Consider the following 27340-nt stretch of genomic DNA (forward strand, 5'->3'; position numbering starts at 1 on the left):
CTCTCTCAAATAAAGAAATAAGTCTTTTAAAAAATAAATGAATTTCAGCCTTTTTTACTTATTTGGAATGTTAAACAATATTCTCTGATTTCTACTTTTTAAAACTTTTCTAGCTTTAGTGACATATAATTGACACAGGACTTGATACCTGGTAGAGTTATTTGTGGTAAACTTCATGAATGTACAGGGACCCCTAAGACTATACCTCCAGGAGTTTCTCATTTTCAATTTAATCCACACTCATCTTTCATAATATTTGTAAAATTATAATTTATATGTTCTTAACATTTTATAATTTTAGGAAATTTTGTTCCAGGTAAACAAAATCTCAGTTGTATTTTTCTGGATATGTATGTCTCTCCAAATGTTGGGATGACAGTTTCCCTTTCACCCCAGATCCCTGAGGTTACCAAGAGAAATTATTGACTTTTCAATTTGACTTTTTTCCTTTTTGTAAGAACAGGATTAATGTCTTCCACGTTCTTTATATATCAGAGATGAAACTGGAAGATTGTTTTATTTTTCATCACTGCTATACAAAACAAAATATATCAGCAAAGGGTTTGAATGTTTTGATTTTTGTTATTAAATACATATATTTGTGCTCTTGTAACTGTTTATTTTTTATTTTATATTTTTCTTAGCAAGAAAGCATAAATTTTACTGTTAAATATGTAGATCTAAATATGAGGCAAAGTGAGTAGATCAGTATTGCAGCAATCTAAGTGTTTTTTAATTAAACAATGCATGCTATTTTAATGTTGAATAACCAATTTTGGTCACATTTTGAAACCACAAAATAACACTTTATCAGCAATAGTGGCTGATTGACTCATTGGGGATTTACTATACAAATATGTTATTTCTGGGGAAACAAGATCCCCAGGAAATAAAGAGAAAGTTTTCCAGAAAATCAAGGTACAATATACGTGTGTCATATCACTATTTAGGTAGACTTTAAGGTTGGTGTAAGAATGTTAAAAAGTATGCCCTGAGGTAAGAGTTATTTTAGAAAGATAGAAGAAAAGTGGATAAATAATAAATCTCAGAAAATGAGAAAAAGTCATTAAAAATACTAACAACTAGGATGATTTTCAGATTACTATCATGGAAAAATACAATAACCATATTTTTCAAATATGTATCAGTTAACTAATTTTGGTTTTCAGGTATTTTTGTTTTCATAGAAGATGAATACTTAAAAAGTCTTCCCTTTATCATCATATGAACTAAATATACTTATGTCTAAATAGTTTGAATCTATTAATGCTAACATTTATAAATAAAATTTATAATTTCTAAATTGACAAATCAAATGTAACAACTTTTTAAAAGTTGTTTAATTATTCTTATATACTGTTACCTGGGCATTAAATATATTTCTGTCTTCCTTATTCCCAGGAGCTTAACCTATGTATTGTTATTCAAATATTTTCAGCCAATTACCCCCATGTAACACATGATCTGGACTAGTTGAATCAGAGCACCTCCATTCCCTAATGACATGTTAACATGAGTATTAAATCTGGCCATTCAGAGACAACCACAGGACTTTTACTTGGAATTATGTTTCACATATACTTTCCAAGCTGATGGTGAATATGGCTGGATATTTGATGGGTATTCAAATTTATCCTGAGAACTTTAAAGGTAGGAAAAAGTGAAACTACAGAAAACAGATCAAAGAAATGGAAAGAGTCTGGGACTGGAGTGACATTACTGATCACTTTTGATCTTCTGAACACACAGATACACTGACCAAAAAATTGTCCATAATTTCTATGCATATTAAGTCAATTTGAATTGAATGTCTTGCTATCAAACATATCTGTCAAAGATGACTATTTCAACAAAGATAAAATTATGACTTGCCTTCTACAGATCTGAAATGAACATGTATTAAAAGTTTTCTTTTTAGCTCATTATAAAAGGTGAAATGAAGCAGGTGTTTACAAGAAATTTAAAGAATGCAAAAAGAAGACACAATTATGGACCAAGCATAGTAAACTAAACTTGCTAATGTTTGCTAAACTTTTTTTTTTTTTCCCCCTCTGTGGATGAAGTGTGAATCTCTTCACAGGACAGAATTGTTTGCATCTGCATTGCCATTAATTTTCCATAAAATACCTAGTTTAATATAGCTCAAACCAACAAAAGTCTAGAAGCTGGTAAGCCAGGAAAGTATGTGGCCATTTTGTGGTGACAGATTTTCCACTGCAGATATTGTAAGGGTAAATGAAAAACTACTTCTTTTATAACTGCATAGAACACTTCCTCTTTCACCATTCTCTTAAAGGGTTTCCTTGTAGACATAGTGAATCTGACTGTAACACTGTATTTAGAGATACATCTCGTTAAAATTAAGCCCAGTCTCCAGTTTTTACAATGTCTATTTATCTCCAAGTTTTCAGACTAGATTAACTTTTATATATATTAAAATGCTCCACCAGAATTAACTCTGAGAAGTCTCTAAGGAGTGTACCGGAGGCTATCAGGAGGCCTTTGTCTCTTGAGAAGATAAAAGAAATTTCATTGTTCTTTCTTCTGCTTTATTGTTTAAATTTGTGTGATTGTCTTTTTTATATGAATGCAAATATGAACGCTTACTGAGTAATTAACTGTTTCTTTATTTCTCTTCTACGTTGGTACAGAAGTGTTTTTTGCTAGCAGAAATGATTTATCCAACAACCCACAGAAATAAATTTTGCTTATTCCATATTTACTTACATATCTTAGTGGATACATATGCTATAGGGATTATAATTTTCAGATGTCTTTAAAATTTTCACCCAATTTTTATTTTGATGTAGTTCTTTAAAAATTAATTTACTCTTTTGTTATTTATTAGTTACAATGTTCTTATTTTGATTTAATTTTATTGTTATATGTATGAGAAAACAATCCCTTGATTTGAGACACTCAAATACATTAATCTAGAATATACATTTACTAAAATATCATATGTTCTATTTCCCATATATACATATATACATAGCTTTTTTGTTGCAACCTTCATCAAATTTTGTTGTGTTCTTCCTCAGTCATTTGAAAGAGACCACATTATTTTAAATTCCATTTCTATCTACTTAAAAAGTTGATTCTTTGATGTTCATTTATTGAATTTTCAGAGTTAAAGTTGAAAACTTGTTTTATTTCATCCTTTACACAAGTTTATTATATTTTATTTTCTATCTGTCCTGAAATTTTAGAGCTAAATTTTTATAGTCTTTATGGATTTATTCTTGTTATACTATTTCTGTCAAGAATATTTACTCATGCACATATTTATTAAATAAGATTTACATAAAATATTCAACCTTTTGCTTTAGAATTAATTCAGTGCTTTTTGCATGTCACTGTATTCTAAGACTTTGCTATTCTTAAGTTCTTTTTTTTTTTTTAAAGATTTTATTTATTTATTTGACAGAGAGATCACAAGTAGGCAGAGAGTCAGGCAGAGAGAGAGGGGGAAGCAGGCTCTCCACTCAGCAGGGATGCTGAGGCGGATGTGGGGCTCAATCCCAGGACCCTGAGACCATGACCTGAGCCGAAGGCAGAGGCTTAATCCACTGAGCCACCCAGGCGCCCCCTTTTTTTTTTTTTTAAATGTCTGATCTATTTGCTACTCTTAGAAAATCTAATTTTTGGGGCACCTGAGTGGCTCAGTCAATTAAGTGTCTGCCTTTGACTCAGGTTATTATCCCAGGATCCTGGGATCCAGCCCCGCCTCAGGCTCCCTGTTTATTTGGGAGTCTGCTTCTCCTTCTCCCTCTGCTTGCCATTCTCCCTGTTTGTGCTCTCTCTCTCTCACTCCATCAAATAAATAAATAAAATCTTAAAAAAAAAAAAAGGGAGAGAGAGAGGATCTCATATTTGACTGGACTCAGACTTAGAGGTAAAAACTCAGTCTCTGTCTCTTGGTGATTTGTTTCTGGCATTTTTCTTTGGCCTCCATCATTCTCTTGGCCAGAAGTTTAGCATATTCTGCAGTCTTTCCCTTATTTTTCTTAGTATGCTGTTTCTTCAGAGTGATATGCCGACATTTGTGTTGGAAACAGGTGAAGTAACAAGATGCTGAATCTAGGGCCCTTTGGTTCTAGCTTTCTTACCTTCTTTGTTTAGGGATTTTTCTCACAACATACAGGCATGTCATCTTCTTTAGAAAGTTTGAAAATTTTGTGAATTCAGTTAGCTCTTTTGGGTCCTAGGCAATGAGGCACAGTAGTATCAGTGAGTCCAGGTATATCCTTCTTCTTCTTTTTTTTTTTTTTTAAACATGATCAAGTTGAGAACACTGAGATTGGGATCCACTATGCAGTCTCATACAGATTTGTGCTCGCTTTCTCCAGTCCTCTCTGGTCTGTAGTAGGGATACCCCTTACTCAGGACCAGGTGGACATGGTGACGGGTTAAGACACTCTGTTTCATGAGGAAGCCTTGTTATTTGTTGCCACCACTGGTTCGGACCACACAACCCTTCCTTTCTTCACCCAGAGCATCAGCAGCAACTTCTGTGCCATACACTTCTCATAAAAGTTGTGAAGTTTGGATTTATCATCCACTTCATTGAATTTCTGGCAGAAATTCAGAGGTTGAGAAAGAGATGCTGAGCTTTATCCTAAAGGAGCCTATCACTTCTGAAGTACTACAAGAAAGAGTTTTAGTTCTTAATTTTACTTCATCATACTGTGGTATTGAATAAAAAAATATGATGTCAAGAGTTCAAAATCTATTTTATGTTTCCTTTCCTTTTTTTTTTTTTTTTTGGCCTGGAATATGGTGGATCCTATGAATCTACATTAATTTTTTTTTCAAACCAGAAAATAATTATTTTCATTAGAGTAATAGTATAAATACTTAAATGTATAATAATAAAATACAACCAGAAAGCTTTATAATGAAAAATAGCAGGCATTCCTTGTGCTTTTCAATTTTTGCTCTGCAGGTGAAGCAGTGTGTGATTCTTTTTATATTCCATGTGACTTCTATTTCTTCTATATTTTCAATATCATGTTTAGATGGCTATTCCTTGTATTTTGAATTCTCAACCATATTGACTTTTTAAAAAAAGATTTTATTTATTTATTTGACAGAGAAAGAGATCACAAATAGGCAGAGAGTCAGGCAGAGGCAGAGGGGGAAGCAGGCTCCCTGCTGAGCAGAGAGCCCAATGAGGGGCTTGATCCCAGGGCCCTGAGATCATGACCTGAACCGAAGGCAGAGACTTCAATCCACTGAGTCACCCAGGCACCCCTCAACCACATTGACTTAAAACAATGAATGATAAGTAGTATCCCTCATAAACCACCCAATACTGTTTCTCACATATTTACAACTTCCTTATATTTAATTAATATTTTCATGTACTAATCACCAATTCATCATCAAAATACCCAATATGCAGTGAGTTTAATATAGTTAAAATCATTTATAAACTACTCGATTTCTTTAAAAATATCCTTCCTGCATCTTTCCATCTTCTTTTTTTTGTTTTCTTTAAATATTTACTTGTTTATTTGACAGAGAGAGACACACAGTGAGAGAAGGAACACAAGCATGAGGAGCGGGAGAGGGAGAAGCAGGCTTTTCACTGAGCAGGGAGCCCGGATGTGGGGCTGGATCCCAGGACTCTGGGATCATGACCTGAGCCAAAGGCAGACACTTAATGACTGAGACACCCAGGTGCCCCATTTTTTTTTAAATATTTTATTTTATTTACTTACTTGAGAGAGAGAAAGAGAGCATGAAAGCAGGGAGAGGGAGAGGCATAAGCAGACTCCATGCTGAGCATGAAGCCTGACTAGGGGTTCGATTCCATAATGTTGAGATCAGAACCTAAGCTGAAATCAAGATTTGGATACTAACCAACTGAGATTTTCGATTTGCTAGTTTTGCTGATTTGCTATGTAACAATGTCCTTACCCTAATACTTTAGAGAAAGCTGTATAACTTCAGCTAAAGCAGGAATTCTCAGCCTTAGTTATTTGATTCTTAAGACATAATGTGAGTTGATTTCCCCTCTTTGAGAATCATGTGAGCCTGAACTTTCAAATTGTTCTATTGTCATTACCGCTTTTAATATCTCAGTAATGAAACATTTCCAACTCATTAACATTTGTAACTTAGTGGCTTTTAGAGTTAAACCATCTGGTATTTTCATATTTTACCTAACCAAGTTCACATCTTGAGATTACTTCTAGAATGGTTTATACTCTTATTTATTATTTTTTTATCTTCATTTCCAGTAGTATTGGACAGTACCATTAAAAACGTTTATTTTTCTTTCAATTCACTCCAGTGTTAAAAGAAATGCACTAATCTAAGCAATCTTTTAGTGAATTCTATTAAATAAAATGAGTACAGGTGATTCAGGAATCAATTTGTCACTGTGTCCCACTTTTAGGAGTATTTGGTGCACATGTGTGCTTGAATTGTGCTTTGGAGAAACAAATGTTTTTGCAGTGTTGGTGTGAAGGATGTTTCTAGAAGTACCAGACACTGTAAGTGCCCTGCCAACATCTCTGGAACTTGCTATTTTTTTTTTTTTCTTCATGTATACAGGTCAGAATCTAAATTCTAGGGCCTACAAATCTTTGTCTGAGGTTTGGTCTGGCCACCCGAGTCTTGCTGTTTATAGAGAAGTCTGGAAGTACCATGGGTTTAACCAATTATTGACAAAATTTTGTGGGTAAACAATCTAGCTTCTTCTTTCTCAGGGACCATTACAATTAGAACTCTCATCGGAGTTGAATTAGGATGGTACTCAGGTAGAAGGAAATACACTGGGACGCCTGGGTGGCTCAGTCGGTTGAGCTGCTGCCTTCAGCTCAGGTCATGATCCTGGGGTCCCTGGGATCAAGTCCCACATTGGGCTCCTTGTCCAGCAGGGAGCCTGCTTTTCTCTCTGCCTCTGCCTGCCACTCTGCCTGCTTGTGTTCTCTCTCTAACAAATAAATAAATAAAAATCTTAAAAAAAAAAAAAAAAAGGAAATGCACTGGCCAGTGTAATATTTTTGGAATTTTCCAAAAATAAAGAATATTTGAAAATTCTCATAGACAGCTGATTTATCTTTACTATCATTAACAAACTTAAAAATAAAATAACTTACATTATCAGATCAGCCAAATGCCAAGCCATAGTGTGAAAGTTAAATAGATTTTATATAAACATTGAAAGTTCCCCTCTCCTTCAGTGACTAGAGTTAACTATGATTTAAAAAAAAAAAAAAAGTCATCTGAGTGAGGATCTCATGATTGAGTATCTAAATTGCTGCGATGGTTGAACTCACAGCCCTTCAAGTCCCTATAGAGTCAGTCCCTGATAGGGAAGGAGTGCATTTCTGACACATGGGATGCTGACATGTGAGTGAATGTGCTAGATATACTTTAATTCCCAGATTTCCCTGAAACCTCTGGGTAAGGAAAAGTTGCAAAAGAATAGTTACCTTTGTCCAGAGACTATATAGGGGTCTTTCCTCAATTTAGATAACTTTCTAGATGATGTTTATTTTATCAAGAATTGTGAAATATCTGACATTTCTCTTATTTGCCAGCTAACATGTCAGTATACCAGAGTTTTATGGATTCTAGTAAAAAACAAAACAAAACAACAACAAAAAAAACAAAAAACACAAAATTCCTGTATCAGAGACAAAGTTTGTATTACTCAAACCATACTAAGTATGAATGGATTTCCCTCTCTCAGTAAAACAAAAAGAATACTCTGCTTGTATACTTCAGAATGTTTAGTTTTCTACTCTACTGTCAGAGCCCAGAGAGGATTGTTTTTCTTGGCTCTTTATGGTGGGAAGCTAATGGAATTCCTGGAGTTAAAATACATACAACACACGTATGTGTGTATGAAGTGGTGCTATGGTTCCAGTCCCTTGGAGTTTTTCATGCTAGACACACTCAGCCTCCAACAATTCATGAGAGTTCTGATTGAAGGCTCTTAACAGTTTATAGCTCCAGAAGCTTCTCTGTTCTAGGTAAGCAGCTCATAGCTATAATTCTTTTCATTCATCTGTCCTTGATTTTCTGATAGTTCCAAGAAAAAGAAATCAAGATTTTTTTTTCTTCAACTTTCTCAGTTTTTTTTTTCTTTCTTGTTTTGAGAACAGGAGTGACAAATTCTAAGCTCTAACATGTCAGCACTGAAACCAGTAGTATTTATTTATGACTTGCCTGAACTTGAGCAACAACCTGCTAACTAGTCTGTTTTTACTCTTCCTGTCTACCCTGATTTTGCAACACAGAATCTAGAATTGGCTTTCAGAATCATAAATTTCCAATGGACTCTCATCACACCTATAATAAATATAAAATCCTATCTGCAGTCCTCAAGACCTGCATGACCAGGTGTCTTCATACCCTACTTGTCTCCCATTCACCAAAATATTGCTCTGCTGTGTTGAACAAGCCAAACTTGTTCCAAATTCTGGACTATTAGACTTTCTGTTTTCTCCACCTTGAATTCTGATCAGGTAACTCAGGCCCTCATTTCATTTGGGTTTCTCGAAAGTTGTCTTCATCACCATAGTCTTGCTATCAGTTCTACCTAAAATAATACCCAAATAAACCCACTGCATCATTTACTGTTTTCTTTTTCTTCATGATATTAACACTTTCAGAAATTAGATGATATAATGAAGTATCTATGTATTTAAGCCCTATGAGGGTAGGGAAATTTTCTTTCTTGTTCACTACTTATTGCAAACGTGGCATCTAAAGTATGTATGACATGTTAGGTGATCAATAGTATTGATTTTATGAATGAATAAATCTCTGACATCCAGAGTAGTGTGCTTTAAAATGTTGTTCAATGAAATTGATGGGAACATAAGATCAGTAAAAGGCCTTTATATGTGAAATATTCTGAGTTTTGTAAGATTAATAGTTTTGTAAATTATTCATCATTCCCTTGGTGTCTCTGTTGCTTATTATAGGATTTGGATTTCTACAGTGATTTCAGAAGTCTTAACTAAAATGGGATTGTAAAAATATATGACAACACAGATGAATTAAATAAATACAAAGTATCATACTACTCCTTTGAGTAGTATGATCTTTGAGGCAGGGTTTTTACTGTTACTTTTCTATCTGCTTCTGTGGGTTATTGAATTAGTAAAGCATTCTAAGATTATGCAACTTAAATTGGCCTTGTCTTTCTGCTAGCCCACAAATATTAGGTAAAATATTTTAAAATTCCACTATCACATTCAATGAAGAATGTATGGTGGTCACATTTAAAAATTGTATAATAAACTATTTGTTTTATAGATATGTCTTGCATAATCAGAACTCTGAAGGGAGAATTTCAAATGTTGAAATACTGGATGTGGAAATTATAGTATAAATTTTTGCAATTGTTCAAATTTTTATTTCTTTACACCCATAAATTCAGTTTGTCAGTGAATTTGATTATTTTAATTCCTTAGACTATACTGCTCTGCTTTTGACACTAATATTATTTCATTTATGTCTATGTCATTAGAATTTATAGCTGATTCATCAGTTTTATTTAAACTATAATATGCCATATGTCATACCTGAAAATATTATAAGTTTTAAAAAAATGTAGCAATGAAAACTATAGCTTTCCATTTTTTGATGAGGTAAAGAAACAATATCATTCATGCTGTCTTTTCTCCAACTCATTCTTGAAGAGTTCACAGAATTCTCGAAGAGAGAGATCTGTCAAAATAAAATGAATGTTAGGGGAAGATTTAGGGAGCATTAGAAAGTGGATGGGTTGACATTTATGTGGTAACTGGAACTCAGAGAAGATGGGAGTCCCATTGATAGGAAACAATGGAGAGAGTGGGCATATGTGTTTTAGGTAATCCTTTTAATTCTTTCTGGTAGTGCCCAGAGGACATTCAGACATCAAACAGCTGGGTACCTGGCAGATCTACCAGATTGACCTCCGATTTATTTATTTATTTATTTATTTATTTATTTATTTATTTTTTGAGCCCTGGAATTGTATCAATGGTTGACAACATGAACATAAACACTGGCTGTGCCCTTAGTATTCCCTTCCACCTATTAACTTACATATTTTAAGAATTAGAGTTATATAATATATTTCTACAATATTTTTAATGTCTGTAAAATCAATCCAAATATTAGTTGAGAAATTTGAACTAGTCTTTGAAAGCTCTCTATTGTTTTATAAAGTTAAGAAAATGAATCTCTGGACCATTGGGGGAATATGTTAATTTCTCTTTTATTCCTTTAGAAATAGGTGAGAGCTTTGCTGTAGGGCAGCAGCTAAGAGTGAATTAGACTTGCATAATGACTATTCCGTTAAGTTTCCTTTGATGATTTGATTTTAATTCTTCAATATTAATATTGGTTTTTGATGTTAAAAAAGGAACTAAATTTTTCTTGGAAAATGCTGCTAGAATATTTGTCTTTACCTATAGTCTGGCTTGACACATTGAATAACTGATTGGTCAGTGTGAAATAAATGTAACTGAATGTTTGGAGAATGCCTACGTTCATTAGTTATATTACTAAAAATAGCTGCAGGAATTTACATATGTCCTTTTCCATATCCATTTATCAGAAAATTGATGATGATGAAGAACCTAACATCATCTCATTCAACAATTCTCATTTTTTAAATTTCATATAGGCAAACAACAAATATGAGATTGTTTGCCTTTTCTCATTTCCACCATATACAATGTCACAATCCTAATATTAGATTTGAATACCTGAGAGAGAAATAAGAAAAATTGGGATATGAGTTTAGATTGTGATATGTCCCCAATTTTAAGCAGGTCATACTTATTTTCAGTTCTGGCTTTGACATACATATTGGTGGTTTGATGTTGAGTGGTTTATTTAACCTACCTTAACCTCAGTTACAAATTTCATTTGTGAAACACAGAATGTGAGTCCAGTTTTCAGAGTTGGCAGGCTCCAGTGAGATTAGTATAGCAAAACAAGCACAAAATCAGGCACTTAGAACTCAAAGCATGCAAATTAAAGATGAGAATTAACATAAACTAATTAACGAATTATTGAGCCAAAAAGTAGTTTTTACATGTCAATATAACTAGGCATTATAGTTAGATTATGTGTGCATAGTGATTACACTATCCTGGAAAAGTGAAATAATTCACTGTCAAAAGTATAAATGGAAAATTATTGCATTTAAATTGTATGTAATCAATACATGTAAACCCAAAACACTATTACACATTATGACATGCCGCATGTTGTGACTTTTATGATTTATTTAGCTGATAAATTTTTATTAGAATCAGAATTAGTTTCACAAATCTTTCATTTTTCTATTTCTTGGCTGGTTGAAGAGTACATTTATTTATTTTGGTGTACTTGAGAGCATGCGTGATTACTTTGCCCTTAATAAATATTTCACTACAGTAACTAAATTGGCACCTTTTTTGTTCTATTCTTAAAATTTTTTAGACTATTGACCATTCTAAGTTGATTGTCCTTTTCTGACAATCTATCAATATCAAACAAATACTGTTTCATGCTTTGTGGAATGGTCAAGATGTATTGGTTAGAAACACAAGTATATCTATAAATTTCACATGACCTTAACTTGTACCAATAATATGCCATATAGTTTATGAAGAAATGTGTTTATGGATTACATAGAGTTATTCATATGATATTGGATGACATTAAACTTTTAAATAAATGCCTCCAAAATTCCACCCATGCTGTATGAAGACATGAAAGCAAGCTCATTTTTCCATATCTGTATTTTTACTAGTTTGAGCATGTAGGTTTGCCCTTTGATACTTAGTTCCTTATCTTGCTCTGTTTGCTGATTATTTTAGAAATTAGATATTACTTAATGATCCAAGATAATTTTGTTCTTATGCCTGGAAACCATGTGATTTATTTTTTTCTAGCAGTAATATTTTACCAAAATATGAGCAAATACTAGGGTCCATCAAAATGAAATGATTTTATGGATGGTAAAAGGTGACATTTTGGCAGCCAAATAATTTTTCCTATGTGTTGATGTAATATGTAAAACTTCAATTCTTTTCTGTTGCAAATAATCATCTTTTTACTGTGTCCTCATATGGCAGAGAGAAAAAAAGCTCTGATCTTTCTTCCTCTTTTATTATACATCAATCCCATCATGAAGGCTCTAACTTCATGACCTTATCTACAACCTAATTACCTCCCAAGGCCTCACTTCTAAATGCCATCACATTGCAGGATAGGGCTTCAACATATGAATTGTGGGAATGGGAATGGGAATGGGAATCCAGCCTTCAGTCAAAAAAAAAAAAAAAACAAGTTATTGTGGGATCCCAGAAAAAAGGAATACTTTCAGACAAGTATTAATATATCAGATAAATGTTTTGGAAATAGAAGGAGGTTTATGGGCACACCCAGAATGGCTAGACAATCCACACAGAATAAAATGAACAAATAGAACAGACATGACACTGTATGGGCTGTTCAAGGAATAAGGATAATTTGGTATGTCATGAGCTATTTATGCATGGGTAAGAGCACTGGCAGGTTTTGTGAAAGGGACCCCTCACTGTGCTAGAACTTTCATTACTCATATATATTAGTCTATTTTCGAATTTCCTTAGTTCTCTATTTATGAAATCCTGGTTTTTCCTTGAAGGAATTTGGGTAAAAAGAAAATCTTTCCACACTCTTTGAAAAATGAAATTCAAATAATTTATTTGTGTTATCAATTTCCATGTACAATTAGGTTATAATATAGATTTTCTCTACCCTGGTAGTAGGCAGTGGAGGAATGCTCCAGTCCTGGTTAAATACATAGGGATAATTTCAACCTCTTTAGGTTTTCAATGCACTTTTTATCTTAGGCAGAATTATAAGATGACCCCTCAAGATCCATTTTTTTCTGGTGTACATACAGTTTTTCTCACATTATTAAATCAATCAGGTGCTGATATGAAGGGATTTGAGGACATCTTTAAAGTCACAAATCAGTTATTGATAAAATGTAGTATTATCCTTGACAGGTCTAACCTAATTAGATAATCACTTAAAAGAAACTCAGCTCCTCCTAATGAAAAAGATGTAGGGGTGCCTGGGTGGCTCAGTTGACTGAGCATCTAACTCTTGGTTTCAACTTAGGTCATGATCTCAAGATCATGAGGTTGAGCCTAGGGTCAGGCTTTGAACTCAGTGCAGAGTGCACTCTGCTTCAGATTCTTTCTCCCTCCCACTCACTCTTCTCTCTCAAATAAATAAATAAAATCTGGAAGGAAGGAAGGAAGGAATGGAGGGAGTGTGGGAGGGAGGGAGGGAAGGAAAGAAAGATGCGAAGCATGAGAAGGAATAAATAAGAGTAAGAGTCTCCATAAACCATAAGTGACTCTTAATCTCACAAAACAAACTGAGGGTTGCTGGGGGGAGGGGGGTTGGGAGAGGGAGGTGGGGTTATGGACATTGGGGAGGGTATGTGCTATGGTGAGTGTTGTGAAGTGTGTAAATCTGGTGATTCACAGACCTGTACCCCTGGGGATAAAAATACATTATATGTTTATTAAAATTAATTAATTAATTAATTAATAAAAAAAGAGTAAGAGTCTCCATTTCTGGCTTTTAATGTCACATGACATTAAAGGGGTCACATGACAAGGAAGTCCCATAACTGCTAGAGACTGAATTTTGACAACTTGAATGACGTTAAAGTGATTTTTCTTATTGCCTAAAAAAACATGGGCTGCTCTTCACCCTGATTTCAGCCCGCAAGTCTTTGAGCATAGAGTCTAGTTATCTTGCGACCAGATTCTTGACCAACAGAAATTATGAAATAATAAATGGGTGTTGTTTAAGCCTCTAAAGTAATATTTCTTTGTCATACAGCGATAGAAACCTAAACTGTTTGTCTACGTTCTTCATAATGCACAGTGTTAGGAATGATTTTTTTTTTTTTTTGCAGTGCCTGGAAAATAAAATGTTTTATTTTATATACTTAATATATGGAAACTATTGGTAACAAGTTCACTAGTGACTAAGTTTAAACCACAAATATTAGAGATATACTAGGAATGGCTCATAATGAATAGAATTTTGATGGCATGCATTATGCTATTTGTTTCTGTTTAACCTAAAGACCAACATAATTAATTACTTAACTCTTGGGAGTCTCATTACTATTGGCTATGCTCATTATTATTTATGTATTAAAGAATTGCATTAGTGAGTCACCTGAGTGGCTCAGTTGTTTAAGCATCTGACTCTAGATCTCAGCTCAGGTCTTGATCTCAGGTCCTGAGTTCAAGACTCGTATTAGGCTCCAGGCTGAGTGTGGAGTCTACTTAAAGGAAAAAAAGAAAAAAAGAATTCTATTAGCACTAATCACAATCAACTGGTAGTAACCTCTTTGGCAATTAGCTGACAGAGTAAAATCATGACTACATAATCAATTTGTATTTAATTACCAAAAATATCAACTATCAAAATATCACTTCAAGATATATAATGAGTGAAATTACCTTGACTTCAAAAAAGAACTCTGCTACTATTTTGTTGAAGACGTAGATAGTATAACTCAAGGAAATGGTTGTAATCTGTAACTAAATATTTACATGTCTGGATATGCTCCCTTTTTCTATCTCCATTCATATGTAGTTTTTTTGACAGTCTTCCCAATGGGAGATGCCATTGTTTAATAACATGTATTTAGCACTAAAAAGAGATTAGCTTTGTTTCAGAACTTAGAAACTAATCAGGATCCTACATTAAGTTTGGAGAGAGGTGGGGGGTGGAGAAGAATCAGTACCACAGTAAATTTTCAAGTCAACATTTCTATTAGTCCTGTTTAGACAATGTAAATAAGCTGAACTTTTTACTTACTGACCTGGACTATATATTGCCATCTTGTATAAATAGGTAGATTCCTCCCTCCTCTCTCTATAAATTCATGCATTGTTTGCATGTCTGTTTCTCTAATTCCCCAGAAAATGTTTTCACTTTTGCTCTACTCATATCTTCCTTGATAATACCACCTCTTCTAATATTTGTAAGGTTTTTAGAAGTATTTTACTTTCAGATTTACATACACTTTCAAATATTATTGTTTATTGGCTCTGTTACTGTTACGTAATGCTCATTTTTATTTCAAAATCTCCTTTGTTATCTAGGTACATGTTTGTTTCCTGAATTATATACTCGGTGAAAAACAACTTGAGTGCTCCTTATGTTTTGCTCCACTCACTGGTAATTAATGTCACTGCCTATTTTCCTCTGGTCACGGTCTTCAAATAAAGACCTCTAAGTAATAAAAGGAAATATCTTTCTTTCTGTCTTCTTTTTTTTTTCCTGGTAGAAATAACAGATTTCAAGAAAAGGAGAAGTTAGAATGATAAACTTTTTTTTAAGATACAGTCTTTGAACTTACTACTTTTTCAAAAAATTCTAACTCCCATTCCAAGCAATAAGATAAAGGGGCAACTCAACTGTATTTAATGAGTTGAAACAGAAACACACATTCTCATTTTAGTTAAATGAGATGCAAAGTTAATCATCATACTTCTAGTCCTCTCTGATATTCTGGGAGTTATATTTACTCAATGCAAACAGAAACAAAACAAGGTGAAAATTTTGGTCCATCAATCTTCAAGATGATTTCAAAAATTGTTTTTGAAAAATAAAGGTAATCAAATGCACTCTCCAAAGCCACCTATAGTTTTTATATTCTTGTAGACTGGTAAAATTGGTTTAAATAAGATTAATTCTTATAAATTAAAATCTGGCCAGTACCAAATACCAATTTTAATTATTTTATTTCAATTACTTCAACAAAAAGTTATAAATTTATTCTAAATCAAAAGAGTTATGAAATGTGGCTTAATGTTTAACTAAAATGCTTAATTGTTTAGAGTTGATATTTGGTGTCTTCATATGTGTATTTCATATATATTTATATTTCAAATTATATATATATACATACACAATACTTTTTCTCATATATATAATATTTGGATATATTTTGACATTTTTGAAATGTAAACCACTTAAATAATGTTTGTTTGTTTTTTCAGTCTTGTATGTCTAGTACAGTATATAGGACGTAATGCATTTCAGCAGATATGATATTTTATTTAAAAAGAATTACTGCATCTCTTAATATGTTTTTTAAAATGTGTATTTGTGATGCAGGTTGGCAGTTTGACTCAGAATATTTGTAAAAATAGGGAAATACTAGTGATTATTTTTTTATTTACTCTCCAAGTCTTTAACATGTTTCTCACAAAATCTAAAATAATCTCAGTAGTGCACCTACTGACATGATTCACCTCAGAAATTTTCAGTATATTTCTTCCAACAGATGTATTACATCAAACAATTAAAATAAGTGTCATTTAAGTGCAAGGAGCAGACAAATATTTTTCTTATATATGTATAATTAGTATGTTAATCCCCAAACAATCTTTTAGTTTATGTCATGCTCTTTTTACCCCTCCAAAAGGACTAAACATTCCTATTATCCCTATTTCACAAGTTTCATTTTCAGCTGAAAATTCATTATGTTACCATGTCCTTATGACTTCTGATTTTCATTAGAGATCATTATACTATGGGGAAATAACCATATCTCAGAGACAATATAAGCATGGTCTTCTTAGCTTAGATTACTTAGCATTGTGTTTTTAAATTAATGTCTAAACACTGAGATCAATTAACATTTTCAAGGAAAATATTTTCTGCACAACAAATTGCATTTAAATTGTCTTGTGGGAAGTTCATTGTCATAATGTGTAATTTAAGAAAATTCCTATCACTGCTTGGTTATGATAAAATGGAAAGTCTGATAAACATTAACTCTTACAAACAGATAAGAAAATAGGAAATGAAAGTTCTCTTGAAGGTGTTGAAATGTTTTAGAATCGATTTTCATGTCAGATGATTAATGTAATAACAAAGTAAGGCAGAATGCTTAAGGAATAATAAAGAGAAAACAAAATTGAGTGTCTTGCTTCTCTGGAACGTTTTGTACAGTGGCTAACACAGCTTTTCTTAGGCAGTAATAATGATAAGAAAAAACTTAGAGTACTTTTTTCAGATGGCTTATAACAAGTAGGAACATATATTTAACATATTTGGATCAGAGAATGAAACATTATTGAGAAAAATAAAAAAAAAAAACCAACAACCAGAAACAAAACAAAACAAAAAAAAACCCAACCCATTTTACCTAGCTATATGTGAATTCAATTTTGAAACAGCCGTTGGTCCTTAGGCTCCAATGAGCAGATGTTTCAAACATATTTGGGAAACTTAAATAACTCCGGGAAATGGATACCTCAGCTTTTCACATCCAACCCATCTTCACTTTTGAACCCCAAATTGAAGTTCTGATTATAATTGGGAAAAGTGCTTGTTCCTCCAATGACATGAATAGATACTTAAAATAACACTGAGGATAATGCTGAATGGTAGACTGAAAAATATACCCAAATATCAGCTCCGTGGCTCAGCCTGGTGTTGGCTTTCAGTGTAAGCGCTTCCAACTTCACCATAAGGAAAAATACCAAAGGTGAAAGTGAGTAAAGCATCCAATAATTAAGAAGCAGAGGTAATATTAAAAACCAAATGCACATGAAATTGCAACATCCTTTCTAGAGCTGACATAGAACACATCATATATCATTGACACCAGACATCAGGCAATGCAGATGTTGTCTGGATCACTGTAAATAATTAAAATGCCTTTTAAAAATTCTACTTTTATTTTCATCATATGTTGACTGTTTTTATTCATAAAATATATCTGGGTAAGGTGCATCTTTTGTTAGTTACCCTAACAAATACACGATGTTGTTAGCTCTTTATGGCTTGATCTACTACATAGTTTAGATATATTCTGTTCTTTGTAACAGGTATATTGTAACTTCTAAGTTACATACTGAGTCACAGACCTAGGTATGTGAGTACTGGATTTGACTAAACTGTTAAAGGTAGAACTGGTTAACTGCCAACATATTATTATTTTTTTAATTTTATTTATTTATTTGATTTTTTTTAATTTATTTTTTTGACACAGACAGAGAGGTAGTGAGAGAGAGAGAGAGAGAGCACAAGCAGGGGGAGCTGCAGGCAGGTAGAGGGAGAGAGAGAAGAAGGGCTCCCCTCCAAGCAAGGAGCCCGACTTGGGGCTCAATCCCAGGACCCTGGGATCATGACCTGAGCCGAAAGCAGCTGCTTAACAGACTGAGCCACCCAGGTGCCCCTGTGCCAACATATTATTAAATGGGAAATATTGAGTACATATACATTTATAAAGGGTTTGGTCTTAACTCTTTGAATGATAAAGTTTAATATTTCATCAGAAAAATAAAATTTTAGAAGAAAAATCTGTAATTCAGGAGTCAAAGCATATGAAAAATATTTGCTACAACTGTAAAGACAACATTGCTGTTTGTAGATAAAAATACTGAAAAACAGTTACTTTAAATACATTAATATATTTTAGTGACATGAATGCTAAAATGAAAAGTTCAGCGGGGACAAAAAGACCTTAGAATCATAGATCTGTCTGTAACATGCTTGTATAAAACTTTGCAACTTAATTAACTTCTCTATACCCCAGGATTATTATTATTATTTTAAATGGTAATGAGGAATCTCACCTCAAACATTTGTTGTGAGTAAATCATGAATTCATGTAGAAGAAAAGTCCTGGTGGCTGATGAATATGTAAAAGCATGTGTTTGTTTCCTCTCACAACGATAAAATGCTGCCCTAAAGTCACTTTTTAATTTAAAAAAATCATAAATATGGGGCGCCTGGGTGGCTCAGTCAATTAAAGCATCTGACTTTAGCTCAGATCATGATTCCCGCTAAGTCTGCCTGTCCCTCTCCCTCTCCTTGTGTTCTTTCCCCACTTGTGGTCTCTCTCTCTCTCTCAAATAAATAAATAAAATCTTACAAAAAATCATATATAAGAAAGGTAAAATTAAATTAAACTGAAGAGATTTAAAATAATCCCATATATGAGTACATAATACAAAATAGATTATTAAAATGCTAGCAAGCACACACAAATAGTTGCTTTATTTTTAAATTCATTTTTATATAACTTTTCTCCATATCATTCTGTATATTGTCATTAGAAATGATTAATGAAATTATGTATTTTTATGTCAATTTTAAACTATAACACATAAAGTGAATAAAATATTATTTATTACAAAAAATTAAAGAGACCATAACTTCAAATTTTGAATTCAGGTTTTTTAAAAATATTTTTTTTTTTTATAAACATATAATATATTATTAGCCCCAGGGGTACAGGTCTGTGAATCACCTGGTTTACACACTTCACAGCACTCACCATAGCACATACCCTCCCCAATGTCCATAACCCCACCACCCTCTCCCTACCCCCCTTCCTCCAGCCCCCCTCAGTTTGTTTTATGACATTAAGAGTCTCTTTTGGTTTGTCTCCCTCCCGATCCCATCTTGTTTCATTTATTCTTTTTCTACCCCCTTAACCAACCCCTGTTGCATCTCTACTTCCTCATATCAGGGAGATCATATGATAGTTGTCTTTCTCCGATTGACTTATTTTGCTAAGCATAATACCCTCTAGTTCCATCCACGTCATCGCAAATGGTAAGATTTCATTTCTTTTGATGGCTGCATAAGTATTCCATTGTATATATATCCACATCTTTTTTTATCCATTCATCTGTTGATGGACATCTAGGTTCTTTCCATAGTTTGGCTATTGTGGACATTACTGCTATAAACATTGAATTTTTTATTTGTAAGGTTTTTATTTGTAAGGTTTCCCTCTTGAAAGTTGTAATTCAAGTCTGTTGGAATATTGTATTTGTGGAATTTACATTTGATGGGTATAGTTTTGTAGATTTGTATCAAATTTGGAATGGATTAGAGAATAGTTGGCTCTATCAATACTGAAACTATCTTTCTCATAGATGGTAATATACTGGCTCTATTAGGTACATGGATATGTAAAGAAATAAAATTTCTATGACATTTAAGGTGGAAATAAAGTGGGAGCACTCTCCTACCAGAAACCAATAAAAACATGAGGTTGATTTAGACCTCTTGCAGACAAATTCATATCCAGATTAAGTGTTCATTTTACTAAGTACAAAATGCTGCTTCTTGCATAATGGAAAATGGTCTATTATAATCAACATGGCTTCAGGTGGCTGGCCAGTCACCCCAGGAAATGGTGTCTTACTGGAGGCTCACTGTTGGTTGGTCTTTGCTGCTGACAGATTGATTAGGCACTTAGCAGTTAGCCTTGGTGAGTGAAAATCCATGTTGCTGAACCCATGCATAACTTCCATTCTTGCCACCAGTGCCGGTTTGTTCATCAGCCCAGTGGGAAATAACAGAGGTGTCTGGGAAAAGAGGACAACTTGTATCCACGAAATGGATCATCCTAATCATTTGATTATTAAAATTCTTCCTGCTGAGTTCACCTTTTGGTAAGTATTTACAAAGGACACAAACATCTTCTTCTTCTTCTTCTTTTTTTTTTTTTTCCAAGTCAAAGCCATTCCACAGAACTCTTGCCCAAATTTCTTTGTCACATATTCTCCAGTCATGCTCCTTCCAAGTCCCTGACTAACCAGTCAAGCTAAATCATAATGTAAATCAGTACAGTAATTGTGCATCCGGCTATTTCTCATTTGAAACAAAATGAATAACCAGTAGTCCTGCCTGAAGTTCTGCCCACTGGGAGGACTTCTCTGCACATCATCTTCAGCAGGATCTCAGAGGTTGCTATCCACCTTCAGGTGGTGCCGGCAATCCAGTAGAACTGATCTGTAAACCAGGTTGAAGTCTTCTCTTCCTCTGTCAACTGGTTGTAGGGAGCTCTCCATGAAATCCTAAGTGTAGGCTGGGAGAGGGCAGGATTTTTAACAAAAATGAAAAAGATGTTATGGAAGAATTTCATACTAAGGGTATTGCTTGGCAATACACAAGAAGGGCAAAGGGCTTTCATATTGGGCTGAGCAGAGAAGTTTTTTATGGGAAGGAATCAGTTCAAGAATGCTAAGAGCTCAGTGGGATATCAGTAAAAATACTAATAAAGATAGATTATTGTAAAAAGTCATCCTTGAATTTTGATTGAGGAATCAGATATTTAGGCAGGCATGCATGTGGATTAAAGTAAATTAACCAGTCAGGCTTTCCAATATTTCTCAGATTCTTTGACAGCAGTGTTTAAAGGAAAATGTGTTTTGTAAGAGCTAAAGGAGTTTATATGATGGAGAACTGAGTTGGGATTGGAAGCTAGAAGAAATTCTGAATTAGGTATAGAACTACAGAGATTAGTTTGGACTCTTGTCACAAATAGTCAAGAGGTCCAGAAATATATGCCACAGCCTCAGCATTTGGAGATCTTGGAAAATGAAAAGAATTTGTCAAAGCTATAAATTCAGAGGTGATCCTTGCAGAAGAATTGAAATGATCTCCAGTATCCTCAGTTGGCTTTTATTTGTTTTTTCAGAGGAACTGAACAGAATGCTAACTTCAGTTAAGATAGCAAAAGGAGAAGAGACAAGGGTTTACAAATGAAATAATGGGATAAAGATTTAATTAAATCTTTGCAAATTCTTCCTTGCTGGATGTGGTGCTCTGCCAATGGTTCATGGTAGGCACTGAGCTGCCAAGCCTCATGATACTCAACGCTCCAATCATGAGTTCATGGGTCTTGTATTGCCAACAAAAATTGTATACTGTCATATGCTATTTAATCCAAATTCTGTTGGCTATAATAGTATTATAATTCTATATTAACTGATTTATATGACATCATGCAATGGATTATTCATAAATTTTAAACAATGAAGTAATTGACAAGTAATTTTACTTACTAAAATTTGAAGGGTAAACTTGTGTCACTGAGACTTAAATTCAACTGTTAAGCTCACCAATATTCAATTTTGTGATTTAAGTTACAATTTTCTAGAAAGGATGATAGATGGAATGGTCCATACTCATTAAAGAACACAAATATTTCCAAGTGACTTATTTGAATTTTAAATTTAACTTTATGTCCCAATATAAGAAGGGAGGTGCTGACAATTTTTTTTTTACCTCTTCATTGTTTTATATTATTGCATTCTAAAATACACAGCTCGTAGAGGAATATAGTTTTGCAAAAGATTCAAACAATATGCACATTGGCAGATAAAGTAAATTGTGACCATCCCCTTGGTTCCCAAGCTACGGCCTTCATTCTCATTTCTTTCTAGAGGGATACTACTGTTAACAGTTTGATGTGTATTCCTTCAGAATTTTGGGAGGTGCTGACATTTTTAAGTTTCAGTTATCTTTATAACTCTTTTCCTAACCTATGAACCATAAACAAAAAGTAATTAATGATATAGAGACTGAAGTTCAAAATTATTTTTTACGTGATTTAAAATTGTAGCCTCAAGCTGAATGTTTATATTTTTATTAAATATGTATATGTGCCAAAAATAAAAATAATAGCTGTATGTTTACTTATATTGTTGAAAAGCAAAGTAGCTATGTGACATTAAGCAATTTGATTAAAGCCTTTGGGCATCTGTTTCCAAATGTTTAAAATAGGGATAATAAGATACTTCTTTTATAGGGTTATCCTCAGTATTAGAGCAATTAATATTCGCAAAATGCTAAGAAGTGTGTCTAACAAATGTTAAGTACCAAATGCATTAAAACAGATAAACAAATAGGGGCACCTGAATGGTGCGGTCATTTGAACAGCTGACTCTTGGTATTGGTTCAGGTTATGTCAGGGTTGTGGCTCAGGTTATGTCAAGGTTGTGAATTGCTGAGCACAGAGTCTGCTGGGATTCTCTTTTCCTTTTCCTCTGCCCTTACTCCCCACCTCAAATGAATACATCTTAAAAAAAAAAAGACAGACAAACAAATAAATCACTTGAAGATGCTTTTTGGTTCTCCGGTATTTACTTAGCAAACCAACAACACTCAATTTACCAAAATAAAAATAAACCATACTTTGTATTTTCTATGATACTATGGTGTCAATATACTACTATGATATACTTATTATAGTATACAAAATATGAAAATACTTTGCAATGATTTACAAACCAGTTTCTTAACATCCATCTTTTCTAAATGTAACTTATATAACATAATATTAACTTGGGGAAAAAAGAACACATGGTAAAATAAAGTAATTAAGAATGTTTTCTTTAATTAGAAATGTTAATCCCAATTAATTTCCCTTCATGGGGGAAATTAGAGTTGATAAAAACTGTTACTACTCTTTATTAATTTGGGAAGGAAGAAAGGAGACTTTTGTTTATTATATACTTGTTTATTTACATTTTTATCCTTAATAGATAAGACCATATTATTGTGCATGTTTTAAATGCTATAAAATTTGATCACTGTTCTGCATAAAGGATATCTTTTAATACAATAATATAATCCCTCAAATTAATGAAGTAATCTAATACATCCATTAACTATCCCTGACAGAATGTTAGTCTCATTTCCTTTCTAATTAATCAACCAAATTTTGCTCACAGTAAGGATATTTATATATACATAAATGTTTTATGCAGAAGGCCTATCTGACCACATTTCTAGGGATCTATTTGAATGAAGGATCAAAATGCCTTCAGGGAACAGGTGAAGAGAAGGAAAAAACCATGGTTCACAAAGTTTGCTGAGCACAATGGGCCAGTTATAAGAAGGGAGGTTACTTTTAAAAGCTTTTGATGTGCTATAACTTTAAACTTACATCAAAATTGCAAGAATAATACAATAAATTTTCACTCACTTTTTACAATCTTATAATTTTTAGTAGTTTGTCTCATTTGTTTTGTAATTCTATTTCTAAACTTACATGCATGTTCATATTTAGTTTTCAGAACCATTTAAGAGCAAGTTGGAAGTATTGTGCCCCTTTATCCCTAAATAATTCAGTTTGCATTTTCAAGAAAAGAGGGAAATCTTTTACATAACTAATTTTTTTTTAAATTTTATTTTTTATAAACATATAATATATTTTTATCCCCAGGGGTAGAGGTCTGTGAATCGTCAGGTTTACACACTTTACAGCACTCACCATAGCACATACCCTCCCCAATGTCCATAACCCCACCCCCCCTCTACTAACCCCCCTCCCTCCATCAAACTAATTTTTTAAATTGGAAAACTCGACATTCAAATAATACCATGAGACAGTTTAGAGTTCGTATTTAAATATCAATTTTCCAAACAAACTTTATGGCTTATAGGTCATGTTTTACTTTCAGGATCCTGTACAGAATCACACAGAATTTAGCTATGCTATTTCTGTAGCCTCCTTTAATATAGAACAGTACCACAGCCATTGTTTCTCTTTCTTAACCTTGACATTATTGAAAAATACAGGCAACTTTTTTTGTACAGTGTCGCTAAACTGACTTTGTCTGATGTTTCCTAATGATTAGATTCACATCATGCTCTTCATTAGACATACCATACCAATAATACTGTGATTTTAGTTTTGATCAATTGGTTAAGGTGATGCCCACAGGGTTTCTCTTCTTTAAAATTAACTAATAAGTATATTAACCAACAAGCATGCTGGAGCTGTCTAATTTGAGATTATATCAATACATTGTTCTTTATCAAACTTTAGCTTGAATTTGAGGATTTACATATATATATATATATATACACATATATATATACACACACATATTTAATATGCATGTTATATATTATATGTGTATAATATACTACATATCTTATATATTAAAATGTAATGTATATTACAGGATCCCCAAATAAGATAAATTAAATGTACTAATATATAACATAAGTATTATATATAATACATAACATATAAGCATATTAGAAAATCCTCAAATTAAATATATGTGTATATGTAAAATATTATATTCTGTAAGGAAGATCCTGCTTTTCTTTTTGTTTAATGAGTTATACAATACACTGTGACATTATTTACTTTAATGCTCAATTTGTGAGGAACATTAATTCATAATAATGTTCTTAGTATTAATAGAGCTTAGCATTTACCCCCAAATTATTTTCTTCCCCATTTTCCATGGACTATACTTGACTCTAGGTATAAGACTTTGCAAATGATAGCTAAAAGGATTTAATGATACTGGTTTCCCCCCATCAGAAAGTAGAGCATTCCTATGAAAACTTTCATAAGCCTAAATGGCATAAAGTGAAGAGTAGCCCTCTTTCAGAAAATTCCCGTCATGGCACTTCACTTTTATGAAATTTGTACCTGTTTTTGCTAGCTGAAAGAAGTCCTAAAGATTTTGCTTTTACAAAAAATCCCCTTACCATACTAATGTAGGTCTTTCCTAAAAGCAAGCTAGTATAATGTGAACATTCAGAAAGCAGGGATACCTGTGTTTGAAAGAATAAAGGCAATATATTTTGACCGTTTCGCTGAAAGAATATTTCCAAAGGCTGTAGAAAAGAGCTCTGGCTTTGAAAGAGAAAGAGATGATGAAGATGAGATGAGGTCATCGCACACCAAAGGACACCAGGCTGATATCTTGGATAGCAATAAGGGTACCATTAGAGAAGATACTAGCTCCTTTGACATCAAGCTTTGATTGCCATGAAACAAATATGGAGAAACATTTACTGTACATACTTCTAGAAATCACCTGAACTCCATTAGTAGTGGCAACTCTAGCAATCATTGCCATTACTGCCATTTGTGGGCCTTTGCGGTCATTGCCATTTGACTATGAACTGTGAACATAGTGAACTAAATAAAACAAGAGAGAAGAAAATCAGAGGCAGACAGTAGTGGTATTAACAGTAACTCCAAGGTCTAAAATTCTACATTTATGCAAATATGATACCAACAAACAAATGAAAAAGGAAACATCAAAATATTTGCAAAAATCAGCAATTTGGTTGTGAAACATATTGTGTAACCATTTTGTGAAAACATACTTTTTTAATCAAAGAAGCCATTGCCTCAAGCTCTACTTTCTGCAAAACTACCTCAGAAAACATGAAAGCCTTTACAAATATTTTTAACTAGCTTGGATTTAATCAGCATGAACAATTTTAGTTCAGATAAGATGTTGAAAATAGGGCATAAGCTACACTGAAGATTTTTTTTTTAATTCATTGAATTCTTTTTTTCCCTTTTCCTAAGATATTCTTTTGACATAATGAAAAAATGCATGACTAATAAGTGGTCTTTTTAAAGTGCCTTTTGCCTTTAATCAATATTGTACTAATTATGTTTCTGAGTATATAATTGTCTGCTTTCTTTTAAAAGAAAAAAAATCAGCTTTCATGAGACAAAGATTTTGTCCCCAAATGTGAAAAAAAAACACAATTTCTTTAACTTCCTCAAATTATAATCATATAGGTTTCTTTGCAAACCATAATTACACAGTGTCCCTATAATTTCTCTCAGTACAGATTTAGCTCAAGTCATGTGTATGATCATTGTAGAGCAATAATACAATAGTTTCTCCTCACGTGATTCTATTGTGGCTAAGATTCCATGGCCCACAGTTGCAAAGAAGTCATGGGAAGCCAAGAAGCTGGAAAAACCAAGGACATGGGAGTTATTATTATTATTTTTTTAATTAACAGTTCTGCAAGCCACACTTACATTTAATGCTTGCATCTCTTATAAAAATACCCTCTTAGTGTGCATACTTTTCTGAGTTCCGTTATATACAAATCTTTTATTTTAATACCAAGTTTTTAAAGCAGCTATGGAAAATAAAGAATTTTGAGTATAAAAATACTTGCAGCATTTATTTTCCCTCATTGAATATATTTATATAATGTTTTAAAGAAATATAGACTCTAAGAAAAGCACACTAACTTTCCTGAAAGAACATGAGCTGCTTTATTAAAATAAGTTAAAACTTAATTATATAAGCCTCCTGCAAAATTCATATTAAAATCTATTTTTGTCATCTTTTAGTTCTGTGTCATACCAGCAGATGGCAGAATTAGGCACATAATTTCTGAATCTTTGAGAAAGGCAGAAAAAACACTCCTTTTCAGTGTCTGGGGATGGTAGTTATTTTAATTTCTGTTCATTCAGATGATTCAACTCATCCAGCTCTATGCCTTAGCAGACACAGCCCCTTCCTTGAACTAGTTGAGGCTATGATCACAGTCACAACTGGATCACAAATCATCACTGTGCTGCAATAATGTTCAGCCTTTACCATAAAGCAGGTCCAAAGCATATGGGCACATAAATCTAGATCTTTTTAATACTAGGTTACATGAGGCACACCTTCGGGAGAATGATTCTCTTCATAGGATGAGGAATAGACTGAAATTAGACAATCTTGCCTTTTATAGTCAAAGGTTTTTTGTTTTGTTTTTGTTT

The 27340-nt window shown here is 33.1% G+C and overlaps 1 pseudogene; it reads right to left on the reverse strand.

Moving 5' to 3' along the window:
• Positions 1–3889: 3889 nt before the first annotated feature.
• Positions 3890–25673, reverse strand: LOC125095665 (40S ribosomal protein S6-like; annotated as a pseudogene).
• Between the last annotated feature and the right edge of the window lie 1667 nt (positions 25674–27340).

Source organism: Lutra lutra, chromosome 3, assembly GCF_902655055.1.
Source record: "Lutra lutra chromosome 3, mLutLut1.2, whole genome shotgun sequence".
NCBI classification, from domain to species: domain Eukaryota; kingdom Metazoa; phylum Chordata; class Mammalia; order Carnivora; family Mustelidae; genus Lutra; species Lutra lutra.